The sequence below is a fragment of the Leucoraja erinacea genome, chromosome 15 (assembly GCF_028641065.1).
Source record: "Leucoraja erinacea ecotype New England chromosome 15, Leri_hhj_1, whole genome shotgun sequence".
NCBI lineage: Eukaryota > Metazoa > Chordata > Chondrichthyes > Rajiformes > Rajidae > Leucoraja > Leucoraja erinaceus.
The window spans coordinates 45,152,261-45,179,147 of record NC_073391.1 but is presented as its reverse complement, the minus strand read 5'-3'; the positions used below and the strand labels follow the sequence as shown (position 1 = coordinate 45,179,147).

The 26,887-nt window shown below is 48.5% G+C and overlaps 1 pseudogene; it reads right to left on the bottom strand.

The window, feature by feature from the left end:
* Positions 1-157: 157 nt before the first annotated feature.
* On the bottom strand, positions 158-26,707 carry LOC129703872 (zinc finger protein 850-like; annotated as a pseudogene).
* Between the last annotated feature and the right edge of the window lie 180 nt (positions 26,708-26,887).

The following is a 26,887-nucleotide window of genomic DNA, read 5'->3' as shown; positions in this document are numbered from 1 at the left end:
TCATCATTTTTTTAACTTTTACTGTCAGGTCTCCTCTGATCCGCCTGTGTGATGCCTGGTGTGTGCTTGTCCCAGAATGGGGTTAGGAGGGAGAGTAGTTCAATCAGCCATTGAATGATGTTTCATAGGCCCAGGACATTAAACTCCCTCTCCAAATGGCCTATTTCTACTCCAATTCCTTATGACATTATGACCTTAAATGTGGCCTGACCAGCACATTATAAACCCTTGGCATTACATCCTTTCTTTTTATATTCTAATATCAATCGTCTAATTACGTATCTATACCAATCACATTTGCCTGGATTAATACCATACCCCTCTCCAACCTGTTAATTCTAGCCGAGATGCCTCTTAAATGTAAAAACAATACCCCAAATGCTAGAGTAACTCAGCAGGTTAGGCTACACCCCTGGAGACTATGGATAGATGATGTTTCAGATCGGGACCCTTCCTAGGAAAGGGGCCGGAAACTTCGACACACCTGGGATCCAGACACAGTTCCAGACTAGGGAACTCCATAAATTAGCACTTGCTGTCTATTTTTATTTTAAACCAGAACCTGCAGTTCCTTATTTTTACATTCTGCCTCTCAAATATTACTGTTCATTCACCACTACCTATGCCAGTTCATTTTATACCATAACCATTCTTTCATAAAAAATACCCTCATACCCCCTTTAAAGCTCATCCTTCTCATCTTACAAATGTAGGTTTATTATTGTCATGCCTAACGGGGTACAGTGAAAAGCTTTACTGCCCACTCAAATCAGATAATACTATACACAAATGCAATCAGCGGGTAGGGAGGACTAGTGGAGATGGGGCATCTTGGTCGGTATGGGCAGGTTGGACCGAAGGGCCTGTTACTGTGCGGTACGACTCTCTGTATTGGAGATGGTACGGATTGGGATCCTTTGTTAGATTGTTATTCTTTCCCCCACTGGAACACAAGAGGCTGAGGGTGCACTGATGCAAGTATAAAGGATTATGTGGGAACTAGATTGGGCATACAGTTAGAGTCCTTCTTCCAGGTTAGGGATCTATCTAAAGCATAATAACAAAGTGCTGGAGGCCCTCAGAGTGTCAGGGCAGATTGTCGACATCTCAGGTCAGGACCCTTTGTACTATTTATTTATTTCTTGGTTTTACTTAAACTGTACATTTCCTCTCTGGTGCTTCAGCAGGTTTGGTGCTTCAGCAGGTCGCTCGACTGTCCGAAGCTGTTGCCGCAGTGTGAGCAGCCGAAGGGCTTCTCGCCGGTGGTTCCTTACCTCCTCAGGGCTCGTAAAGCTCTTCCCGAAGTCGGGGCACTGGGCGGGCTTGTTGTTGTTGTTGTGGAGACGCTGGTGCTTCAGCAGGTGGGACGACTGGGTGAAGTCCTTGCCGCACTCGGAGCGGGCGATGAGCGGCTCGCATGCGCGGCTGCGCTGGTGCCTGACCAGGTGGGAGGAATGGATGAAACCCTTCCCGCACAGGGAGCAGGTGAACGGCCTCTCCCCGGTGTGGACCCGCTGGTGGGTCAGCAGGCCCGAGGCCGAGGCAAACCCCTTCTTGCACACGGTGCAGGGGAACGGCCTCTCCCCCGTGTGGGTGCGGAGGTGGACGTCCAGCTGCGACGGGTAGTTGAACCCTTTCCCGCAGTCCCCACATAGGTACAGTGTCCGCGAGGTGCGAGGGTCCTCGAGGCTCTCCAGGTTCGACCCTGTCCCTCGGCACAACACGAGCTTGGATTCTCCCTGTGTGGACGGAATGGGGACACATACTGTCAGACAGTATCACTGGTGAACTGCATTTATTCACAGAGCTGTACAGAATAGAAACAGGCCCTTCTGGCCACAGCTTCTCTGCTGACCGTCACCATAAGACATAGGAGCAGAATTAGGCCGCTCGGCCCGTCGAGTCTGCTCTGCCATTCGATTATGGCTGATCTATTTTTCTCCCACTCAACACCATTCTCCTGCCTTCTCCCTGTAACCTTTGTCACCCCAACTAATAAAGAATGTACCAATCTAAGCTTTGAAAATACCACTCCCTGGCTGATGAAATTCCTTCTCATCTCCATTCTAAAGGTACATCCTTTATTGAGGCTGTGCCCTCGGGTCCTAGATTCTCCCACTACTGGAAACATCCTCTCCACACCCACTCGATCTTGGCCTTTTCGTTATGCAGTAGTTTTCAACGAGATCCACCGTCATCCTTCTAAACTCCTCCGAGTACAGGCCCAGGACCGTTAAACGCTGATCAAACATCAACTCAGGCATCCCCGCGATCATTCTTGTAAACCTCCTCTGAACCCTCTCCAACACCAGCACATCCTTTCTTAGTTCGGAGGGCTCACAATATTCCAAATTAATTGCGCTGTCTTTAGTCAGAGTGTGGTGATGTTTAGTTAGAGGGTGGTAAATCTGTGGAATCCTTTGCCACAGAAGTCAGTGAATATTTTAAAGGAAGAGATAGATAGATTTTTAATTATTGATTGTACATTTCCTCTCTGGTGCTTCAGCAGGTCGCTCGACTGTCCGAAGCTCTTGCCGCAGTGTGAGCAGCCGAAGGGCACCTCGCCGGTGTGGGTCTGCCGGTGGATCCTTACCTCCCCGGGGCTCTTAAAGCTCTTCCCGTAGCCGGGGCATTTGAAGGGCATCTCCCCGGCGTGGACCCGCTGGTGCTTCAGCAGGTGGGCCGACTGGGTGAAGTCCTTGCCGCACACGGTGCAGGGGAACGGCCTCTCCCCCGTGTGGGTGCGGAGGTGGACATCCAGCTGCGACGGGTAGTTGAACCCTTTCCCGCAGTCCCCACACTGGTACGGTTTTGGCGAGGTGCAAGGGTCCTCGAGGCTCTCCAGTTTCGACCCTCTCCCTCGGCACAACACGTGCTTGGGTTCATCCTGTGTGGACGGAATGGGGACACATCCTGTCAGACAGTATCACTGGTGAACTGCACTGATTCACAGAGTTCAACTGAATAGAAACAGGCCCTTCTACCCACAGCTTCTCTGCTAACCGTCACCATAAGACATAGGAGCAGAATTAGGCCGTTCGGCCTATCGAGTCTGCTGTGCCATTCGATCATGGCTGATCTATTTTTCTCCCACGCAACACCATTCTCCTGCCTTCTCCCTGTAACCTTTGTCACCCCAACTAATAAAGAACCTGTCAACCTCTGCTTTGAAAATACCCACTGACCTGGCCTCCACCGCCACCTGTGGCAATAAATTCCACAGATTCACCACCCCCTGGCTGATGAAATTCCTCCTCATCTCCATTCTAATAGGCCTTTCTCACGGGGCAACGATACCCAAGAGTTAACCAGAGCTTAACATCGTGGGAACCTCGTGCGATAACAGTACGGCATTCGTGGACCACCGTGGCGCTAACGGCAGGTAATCGTGTAACTTGGCGACTCGGGAGAAAATTCAAGCCAGCTTGAATTTCTCCAAGAGTGACTTGTACACTTGTGGTTGAGCATTGCAACATTATATGAACCGTGCGATATAACTCTTGCGGTTACCGTGGGAACTCCTGCGAACGGCAAACCCGGAAGCTGGACAGAGGGGACAGAAGGTGAGTAAAAATTGTCTTCTGTGGGATTGAATTTAAAAAATAAAGATTTGCATCCGCATATGGACATCAACTTATTCATGAGTTATGTTAAGAAAATAACTATAATCTTTAAAAGGGACTTTACTGAAAGGTCCCGCAGTTTTATGGTTCGTGAGAAATTTTTTACATGTACTTCTTTGAGAGATACAGCTCGGAGTCCTCGCCGACTAGCGATCGATGCCTTTCCGAAGCAGGGTCCGGAACGCTACCAATCAATGTTCTCCAGAGACCCGTGTAAGGAGTGAACTGCACATGCTGGTTTAAACCGAAGACGGACACAAAAAGCTGGAGTAACTCAGCGAGTCAAGCAGCATCTCTGGAGAAAAATAGGTGGTGTTTCGGGACGAGACGCATCTTCAGACTCAATTCCGATTAGGATGTCTGAAGAAGGGTTCCGATTCGAATCGCCACCTATTCTTTTTCTCCAGAGATGCTGCCTGACCCGCTGACTTACTCCAGCTTTTTATGTTTTTTTTCCCAGATCTGACTTAGGTAACTTAGGTAACTTACACTCTCTCTCTCTCCCCCATGGTCAGGATCGAACCCCGGTCTCTGGGGCTGTGAGGCAGCAACTCTACCACTGTGCCGCATGTAGTCAGATTTAATAAATTGCTGGTGTTGCTTCCAAAGACAGAGGCATTGATAATATTAGATCAGAATTGCATCTTTCCGCTAATAGAATCAATTATTAGTCAATTAATAATAGAATCAATTATTGTTGGTGACATTTCACCTACGAATATCAGACTATTTTCGCAGAAGGAAGGGCCAATTAGGCATAGCAAATGGTATGAACACTTTTAAACATTTTTTTCCGACTATTTTGTCAAATGCAAATACAGGGAGAATGATCAAAGTGCTCGCATGGCTCACTCTGTTAGAAGCGTTCGGAGTTTAAATGTTCCGTGTAGTCCTTCTTAAAGTATAAATTTTTGTGTGGCCAGGGGTGCGATTGAGAACAGCTGGGAAAGGGCGGAGGGGGCGTCACGAATAACAGCGTTTCCCTGGCCATATTATGGCCCATTCCCCAACCGTAACATTAATCAAGCTCTGTCTAACTCCGCCTTCACACCATCCCCCTGTGACATGGGTTAGTCATCGCTGGGCGGGCTGTGGGCCGAATGGCCTGCCAACGGGAGTCAGAGACTGACACTGAGATCCATTGTGCAGGAAGGAACTGCGGATGTTGGTTTTTACCGAAGATAGACACAAACGCCACCTGTTCATTTTCTCCAGATATGTTGCCCGACCCATTGAGTTACTCCAACATTTTGTGTCTGTGTTCATTATGAACATTGTATTATTTGATTTTAGGTAACTTACACTCTCTCTCTCTCCCCCGCCCCCACCCCCTCTGCCCCCCCCCTCCCCCATGCAGTAAATGTCGGTTAACCAGGCCAAGTTTGCAACGATGGTCCCCTCTTGGGATCACACTATCCCTAGCCAACAATTGGCCTATCAGGGAACCAAATATAGACATAAAGTGCTGGAGTGACTCAGTAATAATAATAATAATAATAATAATCTTATTTATATAGCACATTTTTAGTCAACTTGCATTGACCCCAAAGTGCTTCACATAATTACATTACATTTACACACAGGCAAAGGTGGGTGAAGTGTCTTGCCCCAAGGACACAACGACAGTATGCACTCCAAGCGGGATTCGAACCGGCTACCTTCCGGTCGCCAGCCGAACACTTAGCCCATTGCGCCAACTGTCAGTGGGTCAGGCAGCATCTCTGGAGGAAAGGGTTAGGCGACATTTCGGGTCGGGACCCCTCTTCAAAATACCCTGCTGAGGTCATCTGTTGTTGGCCCTGATTTGTCCCGGTCTTTTCTTGCTTCCAGTTCCCCCCTACAATCATCCCGAAGAAGGGTCCCGACCAAAAATGGAATCTATTCCTTTTCTCCAGAGATGCTGCTTGGCCCGCTGAGTTACAGTGAGTCCAGCATTTTGTGTCTAACTTGCTGATTCAGACAGTTTTTGATTATCAACGATTCTGCGCTGACTCTTTACAAGTACCACAGATCCCCACCTTTATAACTTTCTATCTGGCAGTGTTTTCGGTCTCAGGAATTTCAGCCCTTTGTCTCTATTTGATGACAGTAACTATAGACAAAGGGCTGAAATTCCTCAGACAGAAAACACTGCCAGATAGAAATTTATAAAGGTGGGGATCTGTGGTACTTCTGAAACACACGTTGGAAATTTAAACTTGGGCGCAACTAACATCGTCTAAGTAATGTGGCATCTTCCTGCAGTAAAGTCACGGCATCAGTCCAGGCATGTCTCCAAATGAGCCAATTCAACCAAGGGAGGATATTTATAGTGTGTGAAAAAAAAGTGACATAATTTGTGCCACGACACTTCACAGTTCACAATGTTCATTCAAGATTTAACGGGAAAGCTCGGGAGACGGACAAGTCACTCGCACAAATAACAGAAATGTCGAGTAACGTGGGAACTTTATCTACCCCCCGTTATATCGTGTGATATCGTGCTAGACCACGACCACTTCACTCTGGTTACATCTTGCGTCAAGTCGCCCCGTGAGAAAGCGCTTTAAAAGAACACCCTTTATTGATGCTGTGCCCTCGGGTCCTAGATTCTCCCACTACTGGAAACATCCTCTCCACATCCACTCGATCTTGGCCTTTCATTATTCAGTAGGTTTCAACGAGGTCCACCCTCACCCTTCTAAACGCCACCTACTACAGGCCCACGCTCATCGTACATTAACTCAAGCACCCCGGGATCATCTTGTAAATCTCCTCTGGACCCTCTCCAACACCAACACATCCTTTCTGAGATATGAGGGCTCACAATATTCCAAATTAATTCCACCACCTTTCGTCAGAGGGTGGTGATCTTTAGATATATGGTGGTAAATCTGTGGAATTCTTTGCCACATGAAGGCTGTGGAGGCCAAGTCAGTGCATATTTTTAAGGCAAAGATAGATAGATTAGTACGGGTGTCAGAGGCTATGGGGAGAAGGCAGGAGAATGGGGTTAGGAGGGAGAGATGGTTCAGCCATGACTGAATGGTGGAGTAGACTTGATGAGCCGAATGGCCTAATTCCTTTTGACATTATGACCTCAAATGTGGCCTGACCAGCACATTATAAACCCTTAGCATTACATCCTTTCTTTTTATATTCTAATATCAATCGACTAATACCTATCTGTACCAATTCCACTTGCCTGGATTAATTCCATATCCCTCTCCAACCTGTTAATTCAAGCCTATATGCCTCTTAAATTCCTATGACAATTCATTTTATACCATAACCATTTTTTGTGTAAAACAAATACCCACAGACCCTTTAAAGCTCATCCTTCTTGTTTGTAATTGTCGTGCGTAACGGGGTACAGGGAAAAGCTTTGCTGCCGAGTGGATCCTTACCTCCCCAGGGCTCTTAAAGCTCTTCCAGAAGTCGGGGTGCATGAAGGGCTTCTCGTCGGCGTGGACCCGCTGGTGCTTCAGCAGGTGGGACGACTGGGTGAATTCCTTGCCGCACTCGGAGCAGGGGAAGGGCCGCTCGCCCGTGTGGCTGCGCTGGTGCCTGACCAGGTGGGAGGAATGGATGAAACCCTTCCCGCACAGGGGGCAGGTGAACGGCCTCTCCCTGGTGTGGACCCGCTGGTGGGTCAGCAGGCCCGAGGTCGAGGGAAACTCCTTCTTACACACGGTGCAGGGGAACGGCCTCTCCCCCGTGTGGGTGCGGAGGTGGACGTCCAGCTGCGACGGGTAGTCGAACCCTTTCCCGCAGTCCCCACACAGGTACTGTTTCGGCGAGGTGCCAGGTTCCTCGAGGCTCTCCAGGTTCGACCCTGTCCCTCTGCACAACACGTGCTTGGATTCTCCCTGTGTGGACGGAATGTGGACACATGCTGTCAGACAGTATCACTGGTGAACTGCACTTATTCACAGAGTTGTACAGAATAGAAACAGGCCCTTCTGGCCACAGCTTCTCTGCTGACCGTCACCATAAGACATAGGAGCAGATTTAGACCGTTCGGCCCGTCGAGTCTGCTCTGCCATTCGATCATGGCTGATCTATTTTTCTCCCACTCAACACCGTTCTCCTGCCTTCTCCCTGTAACCTTTGTCACCCCAACTGATAAAGAATTAGACCCCCTTTAAAGCTCATCCTTCTCATCTTAAAGATTTAAGTTTATTATTGTCATGTGTAACGGGATACAGTGAAAAGCTTTGTTGCCCAATCAAATCAGATAATACTACACATAAATGCTATTAGCGGGCAGGTAGGACTAATGTAGATGGGGCATCTTGGTCGGTATGGGCAGGTTGGACCGAAGGGCCTGTTAATGTGCCGTGCGACTCTCTGTATTGGAGATGGTATGGATTGGGACCCTTTGTTAGAGTGTGTTATTTTGTTTCTCACAAGAGGCTGAGGGTGCAAAGATACAAGTATAAAGGGCCTAGATTGGGCATATAATTAGAGTCTTTCTCCCAGCGTAGGAGTCTATCTAAACCATAAAAACAAAGTGCTGGAGGCCCTCAGAGTGTCAGGCAGCATAGTGGAGGCCTGGATTGTCGACATCTCAGGTCAGGGCCCTTCGTACTATTTATTTATTTCTTGGTTTACTTAAACTGTACATTTCCTCTCTGGTGGTTCAGCAGGTTTGGTGCTTCAGCAGGTCGCTCGACTGTCCGAAGCTGTTGCCGCAGTGTGAGCAGCCGAAGGGCTTCTCGCCGGTGGTTCCTTACCTCCTCGCGGCTCGTAAAGCTCTTCCCGCAGTCGTGGCACTTGGTGGGCTCCTCGTCGGCGTGGACCCGCTGGTGCTTCAGCAGGTGGGACGACTGGGTGAAGTCCTTGCCGCACTCGGAGCGGGGGATGAGCGGCTCGCATGCGCGGCTGCGCTGGTGCCTGACCAGGTTGGAGGAATGGATGAAACCCTTCCCGCACAGGGGGCAGGTGAACGGCCTCTCCCCGGTGTGGACCCGCTGGTGGGTCACCAGGGCCGAGACCGAGCCAAACCCCTTCTTGCACACGGTGCAGGGGAACGGCCTCTCCCCCGTGTGGGTGCGGAGGTGGACGTCCAGCTGCGACGGGTAGTTGAACCCTTTCCCGCAGTCCCCACACTGGTACGGTTTCGGCGAGGTGCCAGGGTCCTCGAGGCTCTCCAGGTTCGACCCTGTCCCTCGGCACAACACCGGCTTGGATTCTCCCTGTGTGGACGGAATGGGGACACATACTGTCAGACAGTATCACTGGTGAACTGCACTTATTCACAGAGTTGTACAGAATAGAAACAGGCCCTTCTACCCACAGCTTCTCTGCTGACCGTCACCATAAGACATAGGAGCAGAATTAGGCCGTTCGGCCCGTCGAGTCTGCTCTGCCATTCGATCATAGTTTTTCTCCCACTCAACACCATTCTCCTGCCTTCTCCCTGTAACCTTTGTCTCCCCAACTAATAACGTATCTATCACTCAGGTTTGAAAATACCCACTGACCTGGCCTCCACTGTTTTATTTGATTTTAGGTAACTTACACTCTCTCTCTCTCCCCCGCCCCCACCCCCTCCTGCCCCCCCCCCTCCCCCATGCAGTAAATGTCGGTTAACCAGGCCAAGTTTGCAACGATGGTCCCCTCTTGGGATCACACTATCCCTAGCCAACAATTGACCTATCAGGGAACCAAATATAGACATAAAGTGCTGGAGTGACTCAGTAATAATAATAATAATAATAATCTTATTTATATAGCACATTTTTAGTCAACTTGCATTGACCCCAAAGTGCTTCACATAATTACATTACATTTACACACAGGCAAAGGTGGGTGAAGTGTCTTGCCCCAAGGACACAACGACAGTATGCACTCCAAGCGGGATTCGGACCGGCTACCTTCCGGTCGCCAGCCGAACACTTAGCCCATTGCGCCATCTGTCAGTGGGTCAGGCAGCATCTCTGGAGGAAAGGGTTAGGCGACATTTCGGGTCGGGACCACTCTTCAAAATACCCTGCTGAGGTCATCTGTTGTTGGCCCTGATTTGTCCCGGTCTTTTCTTGCTTCCAGTTCCCTCCTACAATCATCCCGAAGAAGGGTCCCGACCAAAAATGGAATCTATTCCTTTTCTCCAGAGATGCTGCTTGGCCCGCTGAGTTACAGTGAGTCCAGCATTTTGTGTCTAACTTGCTGATTCAGACAGTTTTTGATTATCAAGGATTCTGCGCTGACTCTTTACAAGTACCACAGATCCCCACCTTTATAACTTTCTATCTGGCAGTGTTTTCTGTCTCAGGAATTTCAGCCCTTTGTCTGTAGTTACTGTCATCAAATATAGACAAAGGGCTGAAATTTCTGAGACAGAAAACACTGCCAGATAGAAATTTATAAAGGTGGGGATCTGTGGTACTTCTGAAACACACGTTGGAAATTTAAACTTGGGCGCAACTAACATCGTCTAAGTAATGTGGCGTCTTCCTGCAGTAAAGTCACGGCATTAGTACAGGCATGTCTCCAAATGAGCCAATTCAACCAAGGGAGGATATTTATAGTGTGTGAAAAAAAAAGTGACATCATTTGTGCCACGTCACACTTCACAGTTCACAATGTTCATTCAAGATTTAACGGGAAAGCTCGGGAGACGGACAAGTCACTCGCACAAATAACAGATATGCCGAGTAACGTGGGAGCTCTTTATCTACCCCCCGTTATATCGTGTGATATCGTGCTAGACCACGACCACTTCACTCTGGTTACATCTTGCGTCAAGTCGCCCCGTGAGAAAGCGTTTTAAAGGAACATCCTTTATTGAGGCTGTGCCCTCGGGTCCTAGATTCTCCCACTACTGGAAACATCCTCTCCACATCCACATCCACTCGATCTTGGCCTTTCATTATTCAGTAGGATTCAACGAGATCCACCCTCACCCTTCTAAACGCCACCTAGTACAGGCCCACGCTCATCGTACATTAACTCAAGCACCCCGGGAACATCTTGTAAATCTCCTCTCGACCCTCTCCAACACCAACACATCCTTTCTGAGATATGAGGGCTCACAATATTCCAAATTAACTCCACCACCTTTCGTCGGAGGGTGGTGATCTTTAGATATAGGGTGGTAAATCTGTGGAATTCTTTGCCACATGAAGGCTGTGGAGGCCAGGTCAGTGCATATTTTTAAGGCAGAGATAGATAGATTAGTACGGGTGTCAGAGGCTATGGGGAGAAGGCAGGAGAATGGGGTTAGGAGGGAGAGATGGTTCAGCCATGACTGAATGGTGGAGTAGACTTGATGGGCCGAATGGCCTAATTCCTTTTGACATTATGACCTCAAATGTGGCCTGACCAGCACATTATAAACCCTTAGCATTACATCCTTTCTTTTTATATTCTAATATCAATCGACTAATACCTATCTATACCAATTCCACTTGCCTGGATTAATTCCATATCCCTCTCCAACCTGTTAATTCAAGCCTATATGCCTCTTAAATGTAAAAACAATACCCCAAATTCTAGAGTAACTCAGCAGGTTAGTCTACACCCCTGGAGAATATGGATAGGTGATGTTTTAGATCGGGACCCTTCCTAGGAAATGGGCAGGAACCGTCAACACACCTGGGATGCAGACACAGTTCCAGGCTCGGGAACTCCAAAAATTAGCACTTTGTGTCTATTTTTATTTGAAACCAGCACCTGCAGTTCCTTATTTTTACATTCTGCCTCTCAAATGTTACTGTTCATTCACTGACAGTTCATTTTGTACCATAACCATTTTTTGTGTAAATAAAATACCCACAGACCCTTTAAAGCTCATCCTTCTCGTTTGTTATTGTCGTGTGTAACGGGGTACAGGGAAAAGCTTTGCTGCCCAGCGGATCCTTACCTCCCCAGGGCTCTTAAAGCTCTTCCAGAAGTCGGGGCGCATGAAGGGCTTCTCGTCGGCATGGACCCGCTGGTGGTTCAGCAGGTGGGACGACTGGGTGAATTCCTTGCCGCACTCGGAGCAGGGGAAGGGCCGCTCGCCCGTGTGGCTGCGCTGGTGCCTGACCAGGTGGGAGGAATGGATGAAACCCTTCCCGCACAGGGGGCAGGTGAACGGCCTCTCCCCGGTGTGGACCCGCTGGTGGGTCAGCAGGCCAGAGGTCGAGGGAAACCCCTTCTTACACACGGTGCAGGGGAACGGCCTCTCCCCCGTGTGGGTGCGGAGGTGGACGTCCAGCTGATACGGGTACTTGAACCCTTTCCCGCAGTCCCCACACAGGTACTGTTTCGGCGAGGTGCCAGGGTCCTCGAGGCTCTCCAGGTTCGACCCTGTCCCTCTGCACAACACGTGCTTGGATTCTAACTGTGTGGACGGAATGTGGACACATACTGTCAGACAGTATCACTGGTGAACTGCACTTATTCACAGAGTTGTACAGAATAGAAACAGGCCCTTCTGGCCACAGCTTCTCTGACACCATAAGACATAGGAGCAGAATTAGGCCGTTCGGCCCGTCGAGTCTGCTCTGCCATTCGATCATGGCTGATCTATTTTTCTCCCACTCAACACCGTTCTCCTGCCTTCTCCCTGTAACCTTTGTCACCCCAACTGATAAAGAATTAGACCCCCTTTAAAGCTCATCCTTCTCATCTTAAAGATTTAAGTTTATTATTGTCATGTGTAACGGGATACAGTGAAAAGCTTTGCTGCCCAATCAAATCAGATAATACTACACATAAATGCTATTAGCGGGCAGGTAGGACTAATGTAGATGGGGCATCTTGGTCGGTATGGGCAGGTTGGACCGAAGGGCCTGTTAATGTGCCGTGCGACTCTCTGTATTGGAGATGGTATGGATTGGGACCCTTTGTTAGAGTGTGTTATTTTGTTTCTCACAAGAGGCTGAGGGTGCAAAGATACAAGTATAAAGGGCCTAGATTGGGCATATAATTAGAGTCTTTCTCCCAGCGTAGGAGTCTATCTAAACCATAAAAACAAAGTGCTGGAGGCCCTCAGAGTGGAGGCCTGGACTGTCGACATCTCGGGTCAGGGCCCTTCGTACTATTTATTTATTTCTTGGTTTACTTAAACTGTACATTTCCTCTCTGGTGGTTCAGCAGGTTTGGTGCTTCAGCAGGTCGCTCGACTGTCTGAAGCTGTTGCTGCAGTGTGAGCAGCCGAAGGGCTTCTCGCCGGTGGTTCCTTACCTCCTCGCGGCTCTTAAAGCTCTTCCCGCAGTCGTGGCACTTGGCGGGCTCCTCGTCGGCGTGGACCCGCTGGTGCTTCAGCAGGTGGGACGACTGGGTGAAGTCCTTGCCGCACTCGGAGCGGGGGAAGGGCCACTCGCCTCTGTGGCAGCGCTGGTGCCTGACCAGGTGGGAGGAATAGATGAAACCCTTCCCGCACAGGGGGCAGGTGAACGGCCTCTCCCCGGTGTGGACCCGCTGGTGGGTCACCAGGGCCGAGACCGAGCCAAACCCCTTCTTACACACGGTGCAGGGGAACGGCCTCTCCCCCGTGTGGGTGCGGAGGTGGACGTCCAGCTGCGACGGGTAGTTGAACCCTTTCCCGCAGTCCCCACATAGGTACGGTTTCGGCGAGGTGCCAGGGTCCTCGAGGCTCTCCAGGTTCGACCCTGTCCCTCGGCACAACACCGGCTTGGATTCTCCCTGTGTGGACGGAATGGGGACACATACTGTCAGACAGTATCACTGGTGAACTGCACTTATTCACAGTGTTGTACAGAATAGAAACAGGCCCTTCTGGCCACAGCTTCTCTGCTGACCGTCACCATAAGACATAGGAGCAGAATTAAGCCGTTCGGCCCGTCGCGTCTGCTCTGCCATTCGATCATAGTTTTTCTCCCACTTAACACCATTCTCCTGCCTTCTCCCTGTAACCTTTGTCTCCCCAACTAATAACGTATCTATCACTCAGGTTTGAAAATACCCACTGACCTGGCCTCCACTGCCATCTGTTGCAATAAATTCCAGTTTCACCACCCATTGGCTGATGAAATTCCTCCTCATATGCATTCTAACGGTACATTCTTTATTGAGGCTGTGCCCTCGGGTCCTAGATTCTCCCACTACTGAAAACATCCTCTACACATCCACTCAATCTTGGCTTTTCGCTATTCGGTAGGTTTCAACGAGATCCACCCTCATCCTTCTAAACTCCACCAAGTACAGGCCCAGGGCCGTTAAACGCTCATCATACATTAACTCAAGCATCGCCGGGATCATTCTTGTAAACCTCCTCTGGACCCTCTCCAACACCAGCACATCCTTTCTTAGAATTCTCACAATACTCCAAATTAATTGCACCGTCTTCAGTCAGAGTGTGGTGATCTTTAGTTAGAGGGTGGTAAATCTGTGGTATTCTTTGCCACAGATGTCAGTGAATATTTTAAAGGCAGAGATAGATAGATAGATAGATAGATTTTTGATTAGGACGGGTGTCAGAGGTTATGGGTGAAGGCAGGAGAATGGGATTAGGAGGGAGAGATAGATCAGCCTTGACTGAATGGTGGAGCAGACTTAATGGGCCGAATGGCCTATTTCTACTACAATCCCTTATGACATTATGACCTTAAATGTGGCCTGACCAGCACATTATAAACCCTTAGCATTACATCCATATAATATAACCATATAACAATTACAGCACGGAAACAGGCCATCTCGACCCTTCTAGTCCATGCCGAACACATATTCTCCCCTAGTCCCATATACCTGCGCTCAGATCATAACCTTCCATTCCCTTCCCGTCCATATAACTATCCAATTTATTTTTAAATGATAAAAAAAGAAACCTGCCTCCACCACCTTCACTGGAAGCTCATTCCACACAGCCACCACTCTCTGAGTAAAGAAGTTCCCCCTCATGTTACCCTAAACTTCAGTCCCTTAATTCTCAAGTCATGTCCCCTTGTTTGAATCTTCCCTACTCTCAGTGGGAAAAGCTTTTCCACGTCAACTCTGTCTATCCCTCTCATTATTTTAAAAACCTCTATCAAGTCCCCCCTTTACCTTCTGCGCTCCAAAGAATAAAGCCCTAACTTGTTCAACCTTTCTCTGTAACTTAGTTGATGAAACCCAGGCAACATTCTAGTAAATTTAAAGTACATCCTTTCTTTTATATTCTAATATCAATCGTCTAATTACCTATCTATACCAATCCAACTTGCCTGGATTAATTCCATACCCTCCTTTAACCTGCTAATTGAAGCCTAGATGCCTCTTAAATGTAAAAACAATACACAAAATGCTAGAGTAACTCAGCAGGTTAGGTTACATGCCTGGGGAATATGGATTGGTGATATTTCAAATCGGGACCCTCTCCTCAGAAAGGGACCGGAACCATCGACTCACCTGGGATCCAGACACAGTTCCAGGCTAGGGAACTCCATAAATTAGCACTTTGTGTCTATTTTCATTTTAAACCAGCACCTTCAGTTCCTTATTTTTACATTCTGCCTCTCAAATGTTACTGTTCATTCACCACTTCCTAGACAGCTCATTTTATACCATAAGCATTCTTTGCGTAAAAAAAATACCCACAGATCCTTTAAAGCTCATCCTTCTCATCTTAAATATATAGAAACATAGAAAATAGGTGCAGGAGTAGGCCATTCAGCCCCTCGAGCCTGCACCGCCATTCAATATGATCATGGCTGATCATCCAACTCAGTATACTGTACCTGCCTTCTCTCCATACCCCCTGATCCCTTTAGCCACAATGGCCACATCTAACGCCCTCTTAAATATAGCCAATGAACTGGCCTCAACTACCTTCTGTGCCAGAGAATTCCACAGATTCACCACTCTCTGTGTGAAAAATGTTTTCCTCATCTCGGTCCTAAAAGATTTCCTCCTTATTCTTAAACTGTGACCCTTTGTTCTGGACTTCCCCAACATCGGGAACAATCTTCCTACATCTAGCCTGTCCAACCCGTTAAGAATTTTGTAAGTTTCTATAAGATCCTCCCTCAATCTTCTAAATTCTAGCGTATACAATTCAATTCAATTCAATTCAATTCAACTTTAATGTCATCGCACAAATACAAGTAGCAGTACAACGAAATGCAGTTTTGCGTCAGACCGTAGTAGTTGTAAATAAAGAGAAAAGACAAGAAAAAAGTAGAAAGAGAGAAGATACTGAATAATCAGGAAATACAGAATGATTAAACAAAGGGGGACGGAGGCCGAGTCTATCCAGTCTTTCTTCATATGAAAGTCCTGACATCCCAGGAATCAGTCTGGTGAACCTTCTCTGTACTCCCTCTATGGCAAGAATGTCTTTCCTCAGATTAGGAGACCAAATAGGTTTATTATTGTCATGCGTAACGGGGTACAGTGAAAAGCTTTGTTCTCCATGCTGCCCAATCAAATCAGATAATACTCTACAAAAGTACACAGTGGGCAGGTGGGACTAGTGTAGATGGGGCATCTTGGTCGGTATGGGGAGGTTGGACCGAAGGGCCTGTTTCTGTGCTGTACGACTCTATGTATTGGAGATGGTACGGATTGGGACCCTTAGTTAAGACTGTTTTTTTTTTCTCACTGGAACACAAGAGGCTGAGGGTGCCCAGATAAAACTATAAAGGATTATGAGGGGCCTAGAATGGGCTTACAATTAAGAGTCTTTCTCCCAGGGTAGGGGGTCTATCAGAGGCCCTCAGAGTGTCCGGCAGCATAGTGGAGGGCCTGGGCTGTCGACATCTCAGGTCAGGACCCTTCATACTATTCATTTATTTCTTGTATTACTTAAACTGTACATTTCCTCTCTGGTGCTTCAGCAGGTTTGGTGCATCAGCAGGTCGCTCGACTGTCCGAAGCGGTTGCCGCAGTGCGAGCAGCCGAAGGGCTTCTCACCGGTGTGGGTCTGCCGGTGGCAGTGATAAATTACTCAAGGTAGGCAGTCAGTCGGCTTTTAAAAAAAAAAATCTTATACCACGCATGCGCAGATTGTTCTCTCCGTAAAAAATAAAAATAAGCAACAATTCAATTTTCCCCAAGGCTTCTAAATCTTCATTTTTTAATTACTGAATGGGTGGGGGGGGACGGAGGATGAAAGCAGGTGGAGAGATGGTGGGAAAAACAGGAGCACAGCGGGACGTTGAATCAGTTGTCATCTTATTGAATGACAATAATAATTCAAGGAACCAATTGGAGGGAGAGTTCCTTTCACGGCGTGTGGAGAGTCTGTGCCAGGGGTTAAAGATGCGGGGAGAGCAGGAGTGTTGAGGAGGAGGGGGTCGGAGATCATGTCAGACTCACTCACCGCTGCCGCAGCGCTCCGGGCACGGACGGCAGAACTGGCCGCCACTTCCGGGGAAGGAAGCAACTCGGGTGACTGCGAGCGGCCTCCGGGACCCGACAGCAGAACTGGCTGCCACTTCAGCGCCTTCTGCCAGCCCGCTCACCTCTGGCAATGCTCTCCGACTGAACACCTCTCACCTGCCGCTCGCCGGCTACGCTCATGTCAGCCGCTTCCGGCAAATCCCTAAATTCCGACAGCCACGTAACCTCAATTAGTCCCTTAAGCGCGCTGTCGTAATTTAAGGATTTGCGGGAAGCGGCTGACATGGGTGAGGCCGGCGAGCGGCAGGAGAGGTTTTCAGACGGAGAACACTGCCAGAGGCGAGCGGGGACCGGCAGGAGGGGCTGGGCTGTCTGGTCCAGGTGGCCACTCGCAGCCACCCGAGCTAATTCGCTCCCCGGCCACAATGCGGTGGCTCCGTGCCCGGAGCGTCGCAAGTGGGTTACTGGCCCCGATCCCCTCCCCTTCACAACGCCCCTGCCCTCCCTGCAACTTTACCCCGGGCCAGACTCTCCAAACACTGTGAAAGGAGCTCTACCTCCACTCCGGGAAATACGGTATTTAAAAACATAAAGCACCAAGATATGTACTTACCACGTTATTGGTACACAAGCTCCATTCTTCACTCTTTGTTTCCTAAGATACTCTTAAAATTCCCTCCACTGATGAACTGTACACTGCAAGGGCCAGGAAGCGAGCGGGCAAGATCATCTCTGACCCCTCTCACCCTGGCCACAAACTCTTTGAATCACTTCCCTCTGGAAGGCGACTCCGGATTGTCAAAGCTGCCACAGCCGGACATAAAAACAGTTTTTATCCACGAGTAGTTGCTCTACTCAACAGCCAAAAATCTGTAGCCTCCCTTTGATCTGTTATTTTGTTGGTTCACATGCCTGATCGATGGTGTTTTATCATTAATGTTTTATTATTATTAATGTTTAGTGTTTTCTGAGTCATTCGTAACAGTCACTGTATGTCATGTTGTTACTTGTGGGCGGATCAGCAAGGCAAATTCCTTGTATGTGAATACTTGGCCAATAAACTTACTTACTTACTTAAATAACGTCAATCCATATGTGAAAAACCCGCCAAGAAACTTGCGCTGCGCATGCGCAGTACAGCCCCGCTTGAAATTGACGGCTTGAAGCAGCACTGACGGCACGTGGGCTGCACAGACCCTCGCGTGTTACAAGTGCTGCGGTTGAAAGGCACGGAGAATTATGCCCACCTAAGAGATCGATCTCTTAGATAGGCATAATTCTCCCATGCCGTTACTATTTATATTTAATAATTGCCATTTCATAATTTTAGTCGGGTTGGCAGTGCCGATCTTGCCGACCCTGACGGCAAGTGCCTGGCCATTGGATCCTCACCTCTCCGGGGCTGTTAAAGCTCTTCCCGCAGTCTGGGTACTTGACGGACCTCTCGTCGGAGTGGACTCGCTGGTGGATCAGCAGGTGGGACGACTGGGTGAAGTCCTTGCCGCACTCGGGGCAGGGGAAGGGCCGCTCGCCCGTGTGGCAGCGCTGGTGCCTGACCAGGTGGGAGGAATGGATGAAACCCTTCCCGCACAGGGGGCAGGTGAACGGCCTCTCCCCGGTGTGGACCCGCTGGTGGATCAGCAGGGCCGAGACCGAGGCAAACCTCTTCTTGCACAAGGTGCAGGGGAACGGCCTCTCCCCCGTGTGGATGCGGCGGTGGACCGCCAGCTGCGACGGGTAGTTGAACCCTTTCCCGCAGTCCCCACATTGGTGCGGTTTCCACGGGGTGCGAGGGTCCTCGAGGCTCTCCAGGTTCGACACTCGGTTGGTTCCTCTCCCTCGGCACAACACACGCTTGGCTTCTCCCTGTGTGGACGAAATGGGGACAATGCTGTCAGACATTATCACTGGTGAACTGCACTTATTCACAGAGTTGTACAGAATAGAAACAGGCCCTTCTGGCCACAGCTTCTCTGCTGACCGTCACCGTAGGACATAGGAGCAGAATTAGGCCGTTCGGCCCATCGAGTCTGCTCTGCCATTCGATCATGGCTGATCTATTTTTCTCCCTGTCAACTCCATTCTCCGGCCTTCTCCCTGTAACCTTTGTCACCCCTACTAATATTTTCAAGGCAGAGATAGATAGATTTTTGATTAGTACGGGTGTCAGAGATTATGGGAGAAGGCAGGAGAATGGGGTTAGGAGGGAGAGATAGTCCAGCCACTCGGAGTAGGGGAAGGGTCACTCGCCTGTGTGGCTGCACTGGTGCCTGACCAGGTGAGAGGAATGGATGAAGCCCTTCCCGATCAGGGAGCAGGTGGACGGCCTCTCCGCAGTGTGGACCCGCCCAACATACCCATCCCACGCTTGACCCACCTGCCTGCGTTTGGTCCCTATCTCCCTAAACCTTTCCTATCCACGTACCTGTCCAAATATTTCTTAAGATAGTACCTGCCTCAAACTCATTGGTTTTGAGGTTCATTCCATAACCCCCTCCCCCCTCCCCTCACCTTATGCCTGGTTCTTGATTCTCACACTCTGGGTAAGAGGCTCTGTGCATTTACCCTATCTCTTCCCATGATTATTCTACAGACATGTCTGTTTATGATCTTTTTTCCAACAAAAATAGAAACCCAGACCCAAGGAATCACATTGTTGTCCTGCAGATACAACTTAAATTCTCACCTCAGCAACCAGAGTTTAAAATCACCAAATTTAAAACAACATGCAAAAAAAAGGCTAGTGTTCTGTGTGGTCATGGGAACACATTTGAATTCTTGAAAAAACACCTGATATACTAATGTGACACAAAGAACTACAGATCCTGGAATCTTGAACAAAAACTAAATGCAGGGGGAGGGGGGTGTCTCAGGGAAATTGGACAGACTACACTTCCGGTCGAGATCCTTTTTCAGACTGATATTCTAGTCATAGTGAAACAGTCTAGAAACAGGCTCTTTGGTCGACTTTGCCAATGCTGACCAAGATGCCCCATCTTCACTAGTCCCACCTGCCTGCGTTGGGCCCATAGCCCTCTGTATCCATGTACCTGTCCAAACGTCTTTTAAATATTTTTTACTAATGTCCTTCAGGGAAGCAAAATCCTCTGTCCTTAACTGATCCAGGCTACACCTACACGTGGCTTAATCTATTCCTGGCACTCTGGGCAAGGGGGAGTTGCCGGCAAGGGCAAAACAGGAAACCTAAACAGGACGTTGTTTGTTCAAGAAGGAACTGCAGATGCTGGAAGATCGAAGGTAAACAAAATTGCTGAAGAAACTCAGCGTGTGCAGCAGCATCTATGGAGCGAAGAAAACAGGCGACGTTTCAGGCCGAAACCCTTCTTCAGGCCTAAACAGGACGCTCTCCACTTGAGGGCAATAGGGCCACAGTTCCTGCTGATTTCAAAGCAAGATAAATGCTGAGCTTGTTGGCTTTCGAAGTAGATCAAGGTCCCAGTGAAGGAGATACCATTATTTCCAATTCCTTTTACCGAAAGACCAGGGGGAAATATGCATTGTCCCTTCTCAAGCCCAACAACGATTTCGCCGTGTGTAACCGTTTGCACCAAAAGCCATTGAACCTGGTATTCCTGCAAGTCAAGTAATACAAGTAAAAGTAATAAGTAATATCTGAAGAAGGATCTCGACCCAAAAAACTTCACCTATTCCTTCGCTCCATAGATGCTGCCTCACCCGCTGAGCTTCTCCAGCATTTTTTGTCTACCTCCGATTTTTCCAGCATCTGCAGTTCCTTCTTAAACTTTAAATCCCGCCTTTGTTTTTACTCACTTAGTTCCTGATTGAGATATATTTCAAGATATCCCATTCACAACCACTCATCCTGATTCTGAGACATCCTCGCCTCTCTCCCTCTTCCGTCTTGTGTCAGACGGCTGCAAGCCCCCATCTTCCCCCTGCACTCGTTGGTAGGAGAACCTCTGACGCCTGATAGAAACACCAAAAGCTGGAATAACTCAGTGGGCCCAGGAGCGTTGCTCTTGCTCTGATTTACGGTATGGGGTTCAATCACACCACCTCGCGGGCATTTAGCCCCTCACCCAAATTTCGCGATTCGCGCGGCTGAGAACTCCGACTGAATGCAGATGATCTACTGTACACGGAGGGAAGAATAAATGGAAACAACTTCCCAACTTCAAATCTTCCTTAAAGTGCAATAAAATGGCGATACACTCCAGGACAGGGGCAGGATGTGACATAAGATTTCCGGTACCCAGCTTTCTCTACCATGTGGTACACAAAAATGCTGGAGAAACTCAACGGGTGCAGCAGCATCTATGGAGCGAATGAAATAGGCGACGTTTCGGGCCGAAACCCTATTTCAGATCCTTCTCTACCATGTGCTCCGTCTCTCTCTCTCTCTCTTACCTCTGGTTGTCAGGTTGCCACAATGGCGGCGCTCTTACCCAGAATGCGCAGCGCGCCAGAAAGCATCCTATGTGTGATTATGGGCCACAGGTGCGCAACCGCGGGAGCTTACCTGTTGCAGGTGATGCAAGAGAATGTCGATGTTGGGGTTTGTCCCTGTTAGCGGTTCTGTGGGGGTAAAGGGGCTGCCGGGGTTTTACTGAGAGTGCAGAGATAATAATGTATATATTGACAGATAGCCAATATAGGGAGGTCAAAGGAAGGGGTGAAACAAGGTGGGTGGAACCAGCTGAGGGGGGTGATGGGCAGATGGGGACAGGAGACATGTACCAGTACTGCACAGGAACAGGCCCTTTGGCCCACAATGTCTGTGCTGAACATGATGCTAAATGAGGACATAAAGTGCTGGAGTAATTCAGCAGGTCAGACAGCATATACTGAGCACACGGATAGGTGACATTTCGGGTCAGAACCCTTCTTCAACTGTGTGAACCGTTGAGTTATTCCAGAACTTTGTGTCCTTTTGTGTAAACCAGCATCTGCAGTGCTTTGAGGGGCTGGTTATGGAACACGTTAAACCAGCCTACCAAACAATCTCTGCAGAAACTGTTAATAATTGCAGGGTTGGGATCTTAATTGTGGAGCATAATTAAAAAGAAAGCAATTCAATTCAATGCCACAGTACTTGATTGCCATGTGTACCCAGATACAGTGAAATGCTTTATTTTGCATACAATCCAGTAAAATCATACTGTACACAAGCACAATCATAAATACAGGCAACTCACATTTAAAGCGTGCTTGATTTATGTGTTGTGCGAATAACGTGTTTATCAATATCCCACACACTAAGGACAATTTACAATTTTTACCAAAGCCAAATTAACCTACAAACCTGTATGTCTTTGTAGTGTGGGAGGAAACTGGAGCACCCGGGGAAAAACCACGCAATCACAGGGAGAACGGACAAACTCCATACAGACAGCACCCATGGTCAGTATCGAACGTGTTTCTAGCGCAGTAAGGCCGTGATTCTATTGTTGCGCCACTGTGCCGTCTAATAATCTGATGCAAGGCCATCTCTGTTTCTCTCTTCACTGATGCTGCCTGATCTACCAAGTATTTGCAGCATCTGCAGTTTTTTTTGCTTTCCGATAGGTAATCATTTGGATGGGAAAAGATGAAAATTTACAAAAACCCGTTAAAATCATGTTCATTTGGTCACTGTACATTCAAAAATATGAATCCCTGCCATAGTTAAATGGAAAAACTGACATTGGAAGTTAGTCACACTTGATAGCTCCAAGTTGGTACCTAAGCCAGGCGACTCTTTGCATGCTGGTCCCAGAAGTGAATCTGCTATCTTTTATTACAATTGCTCCACACTTTTAAATCTTTATTTCAACAGCAGCATTTCCTACTATAATAATGCAATACTGAGGGAGAGCAGGGTTCCGACCCGAAACGTCACCCATCCTATTTCTCCAGAGATGCTGCATGGCCCGCTGTTACACCAGCATTTTGTGCCTTTTTATGTCCTTCTAAAATCTCCTCTCAGGTCCTTTATCCAGTATGTATACACTGTGGACGGGTTGATTGTAATCATGTATAGTTTTTTTTTGGTGATTTAGCACACAATAAAAAAGCTTTTCGCTGTACCTTGGTACACGTAACAATAATACACTAAACTGGAAGGAAACATAGAAAATAGGTGCAGGAATAGGCCATTCGGCCCTTTGAGCCAAACCGCCATTCAATATGATCATGGCTGATCATCCAACTCAGTATCCTGTACCTGCCTTCTCTCCGTACCCCCTGATACATTTAGCCACAAGGGCCATATCTAACTCCCTCTTAAATATAGCCAATGAACTGGCCTCAACTACCTTCTGTGGCAGAGAATTCCAGAGATTCACCACTCTCTGTGTGAAAAATGTTTTTCTCATCTAGGTCCTAAAAGATTTCCCCCTTATCCTTAAACTGTGACCCCTTGTTCTGGACTTCCCCAACATCGGGAACAATCTTCCTGTATCTAGCCTGTCCAACCCCTTAAGAATGTTTCAAGTTTCTATAAGATCCCCCCTCAATCTTCTAAATTCTAGCAAGTACAAGCCGAGTCTATCCAGTCTTTCTTCATATGAAAGTCCTGACATCCCAGGAATCAGTCTGGTGAACCTTTTCTGTACTCCCTCTGTGGCAAGAATGTCTTTCCTCAGATTAGGGGACCAAAACTGTACGCAATACTCCAGGTGTGGTCTCACCCAAGACCCTGTACAACTGCAGTAGAACCTCCCTGCTCCTATACTCAAATCCTTTTGCTAAGGAACATGGTTCAGTCTTGGATCCAGCAACACTTAGGGTTCTGCAGTCACGTGTGGACTCTCTTGTGTGTCAAGAGGTTGGACGACTGAGTGAATCCCTTCCCGCACACAGGGCAGGTGAATGGCCTTTCCCCGGTGTGAAGACGCCGGTGCGTCAGCAGGCTGGAGTGCTGAGTGAATCCTTTTCCCGCATACGGAGCAGATGAATGGCCTCTCCCCGGTGTGGACCCGCTGGTGCCTCAGCAGGTTGCCCACCAGCGTGAAGCCCTTCTCGCATACGGAGCAGGTGAACGGCCTCTCCCCGGTGTGGACCCGGTGATGGGTCAGCAGGTCCGACGACTGGGTGAAGCCCTTCCCGCACAAGGAGCAGGTGAACGGCCTCTCCCCGGTGTGGACCCGCTGGTGCCTCACCAGCTCCGCCGAGCTTTTAAAGCTGTCCGCACAGTCGGAGCATTTGAAAGGCTTCTCCCCCGTGTGAATCAGCTGGTGGGTTCGGAGCGGGGATGAGTGAGTGAATCCCTTCCCACAGACGGGGCAGGTGAACGGCCTCTCCCCGGTGTGGACCCGCTTGTGCGTTAAGAGGTGGGACGACTGAGTGAACCCCTTCCCGCAGACGGAGCAGGTGAACGGCCTCTCCCCAGTGTGTGTGCGGCGGTGAGTTTCCAGCTGGTACGGGTAATTGAACCCCTTCCCACAGTCCTCACACTTGCAGGGTTTCTCCGTGGTATGGGTTCCTCTCTGCTCCTCCAGGATGGACCGTCAGCGGGAAGCAAAAACGCGGGAAGCAGAACAACAGGAATGATTCCCCCTCTCGCGGGTGTTGCGTTCTCTCCTCCGGCTGTGTAATCGCTCACTATTTCTTCCACCTGCTGCACTCTGAGACACCTCAGAAGAGAATCTGTCTCCCACTTGAATCTATGGCATTCACACACACACCTTTGAAATTCCTCCTCCGAGTCGGAACCAATATACATGTCTCCTCCCACCGCTCAAAGTTCAACAATATTTTTACACCTTTCCGTTGATCTTCCTCCGATGCTCGGTTTAGACTTCGTGCCAGCCAATCCTCCACCTTCTGATGCCCTATAAAACAAGTGAACAGTGTAAGAAATAAAGCAGTAGCTTTCCATTTTCCTTTGGAACATAAAATTCCAATAGTTATGAATGCACACGAGACCATACGACATATGAGAAGAATTAGGCCATTCAGCCCATCGAATTTGATCTGCTATTCCATCATGGCTGATCTATTTCTCCCTCTCAACCCCATTCTCCTGCCTTCTCCCTGTAACCTTTGACTCCCTCACTAATCAGGAACCTATCAATCGCCACTTTAAAAATACCCAATGACAATGATACCACCGACTGTGGCAATGAATTCCACAAATTCACTACGCTCTGGCCAAAGAAATTCCTCCTCAAAGTACGTATTTTTATTCTGAGGCTGTATTCACTGGTCCTAGACTCTTGCTACTGGTAACATCTACCAGCCATCTACTTTTCTGCAAGATGTAATGAGCTAGAAGGATTGCAGACAGAATTTATGATGTTCTCAGGACTTGACGGCCAAAGCTATAGGGAGAGGTTGGGCAGGCGAGGACTTTATTCCTTGGAGTGTAGGAGGATGCTGGGTGATCTTACAGTGGTGTATAAAGTCACTAGACACTAGACATTAGGTGCAGGAGTAGGCCATTCGGTCCTTCGAGCCAGCAACACCATTCAATGTGATCATGGCTGATCATCCACAATCAGAACCCCGTTCCTGCCTTCTACCCAACCACCATCAGGCTGTCATACACTACAACCTTCAAATAAGCTCTGAACTACATATTTGGGGGCATTATTTTTGGTCTTTGCACTTTTATTTCAGTGTTTTTTCAGTTTAGTTTAGTTTATTGTCATGTGTACCAAGGTACAGTGAAAAGCTTTTGTTGAGTGCCAACCAGTCAGTTGAAAGACTACCTGATTGCAATAGAGCCATCAACAGTGTACATATACATGATAAAGAGGTTAAAGTTTAGAGCAAGATAAAAGCCAGTGAAGTCTGATCAAAGATAGTTCAAGAGTCTCCAATGAGGTAAATAGTAGGCAGACACAAAATGCTGATGTAACTCCAATGGGCAGGCAGCATCTCTGGGTAGAAGGAATGGGTGACATTTTGGGTCGAGGCCCTTCTGAGAGAATCTTATGGAAACATAAAATTCTTAGATTAGACAGGCTAGAGGCAGGAACATTGATCCAGATGTTGGGGGAGTCTAGAACCAGGGGTCACAGTTTAAGGATAAGGGGTAGGCCATTTAGGACTGAGATGAGGAAAGACCTTTTTACCCAGAGAGTTGTGAATCTGTGGAATTCTCTGCCACAGAAAGCAGCGATGGCCAATTCTCTGAATGTTTTCAAGAGAGTTAGATTTAGCTTGGGGTTAAAGGAATCAAGGGATATGGGGGAAAGCAGGAACGGGGTACTGATTTTAGATGATCAGCCATGATCATATTGAATGGCGGAGGGGGCTCGAAGGGCCGAATGGCCTACTCCTGCACCTATTTTTCTATGTTCTATGTTGGTTCAGTTGTTTGATAACAGCTGGGAACAAACTGTCCCTGAATCTGGATGTGTGCGTTTTCGCATTTCTATACCTCTTGCCTGATGGGAAAGGGGTGACCGGGTTGAGACTCGTCCTTGATTATGTTGGTGGCTTTGCCGAGGCAATGTGAAATATAGTCAATGGAAGGAGATTGGTTTATGTGATGATGTGCAAGAAGGAACTGCAGATGCTGATTTAAACAGAAGACACAAAAAGCTGGAGGAACTCAATGGGACAGGCAGCATCTCTGGAGAGAAAGGAATGGGTGACGTTTCGGGTCGAGACCCTTCTTCAGACGGTGTGATGGTCTCTGGGCTGCGTCCACAATTCCTGTTTATTATGGTGTTCACATAGTACTATGTTGTGTGACAACGAAACACTTGACTCCTCTTCTCTCTGGTTTGGGACCAAAGACCCTCTGGTATCTCTGGTTGGGACCAAAGATCTTTGGTTGGGACCTCGCTCCGCAGCGCCACCTCTCGGCCGGAAGCTTCACTTACGTCAGAGATGTGACCTGACGAAGCGCTGCGCATGCGCATGCCTGGCTCCTCCGGTGACACGGAGCAGCGGCCGCCGATGAATCACCTTCACTCCCCGGGCCTGAGAGGCGCCCGCTCTACGCGGGGCGTCCGCTCCTGCATCGAACCAAAGAGCCCGAGGGTTATCCCGCCAACTCTTCCCAGACTCACCTCGGCCCAGGTCGACGTCTGAACGGACAC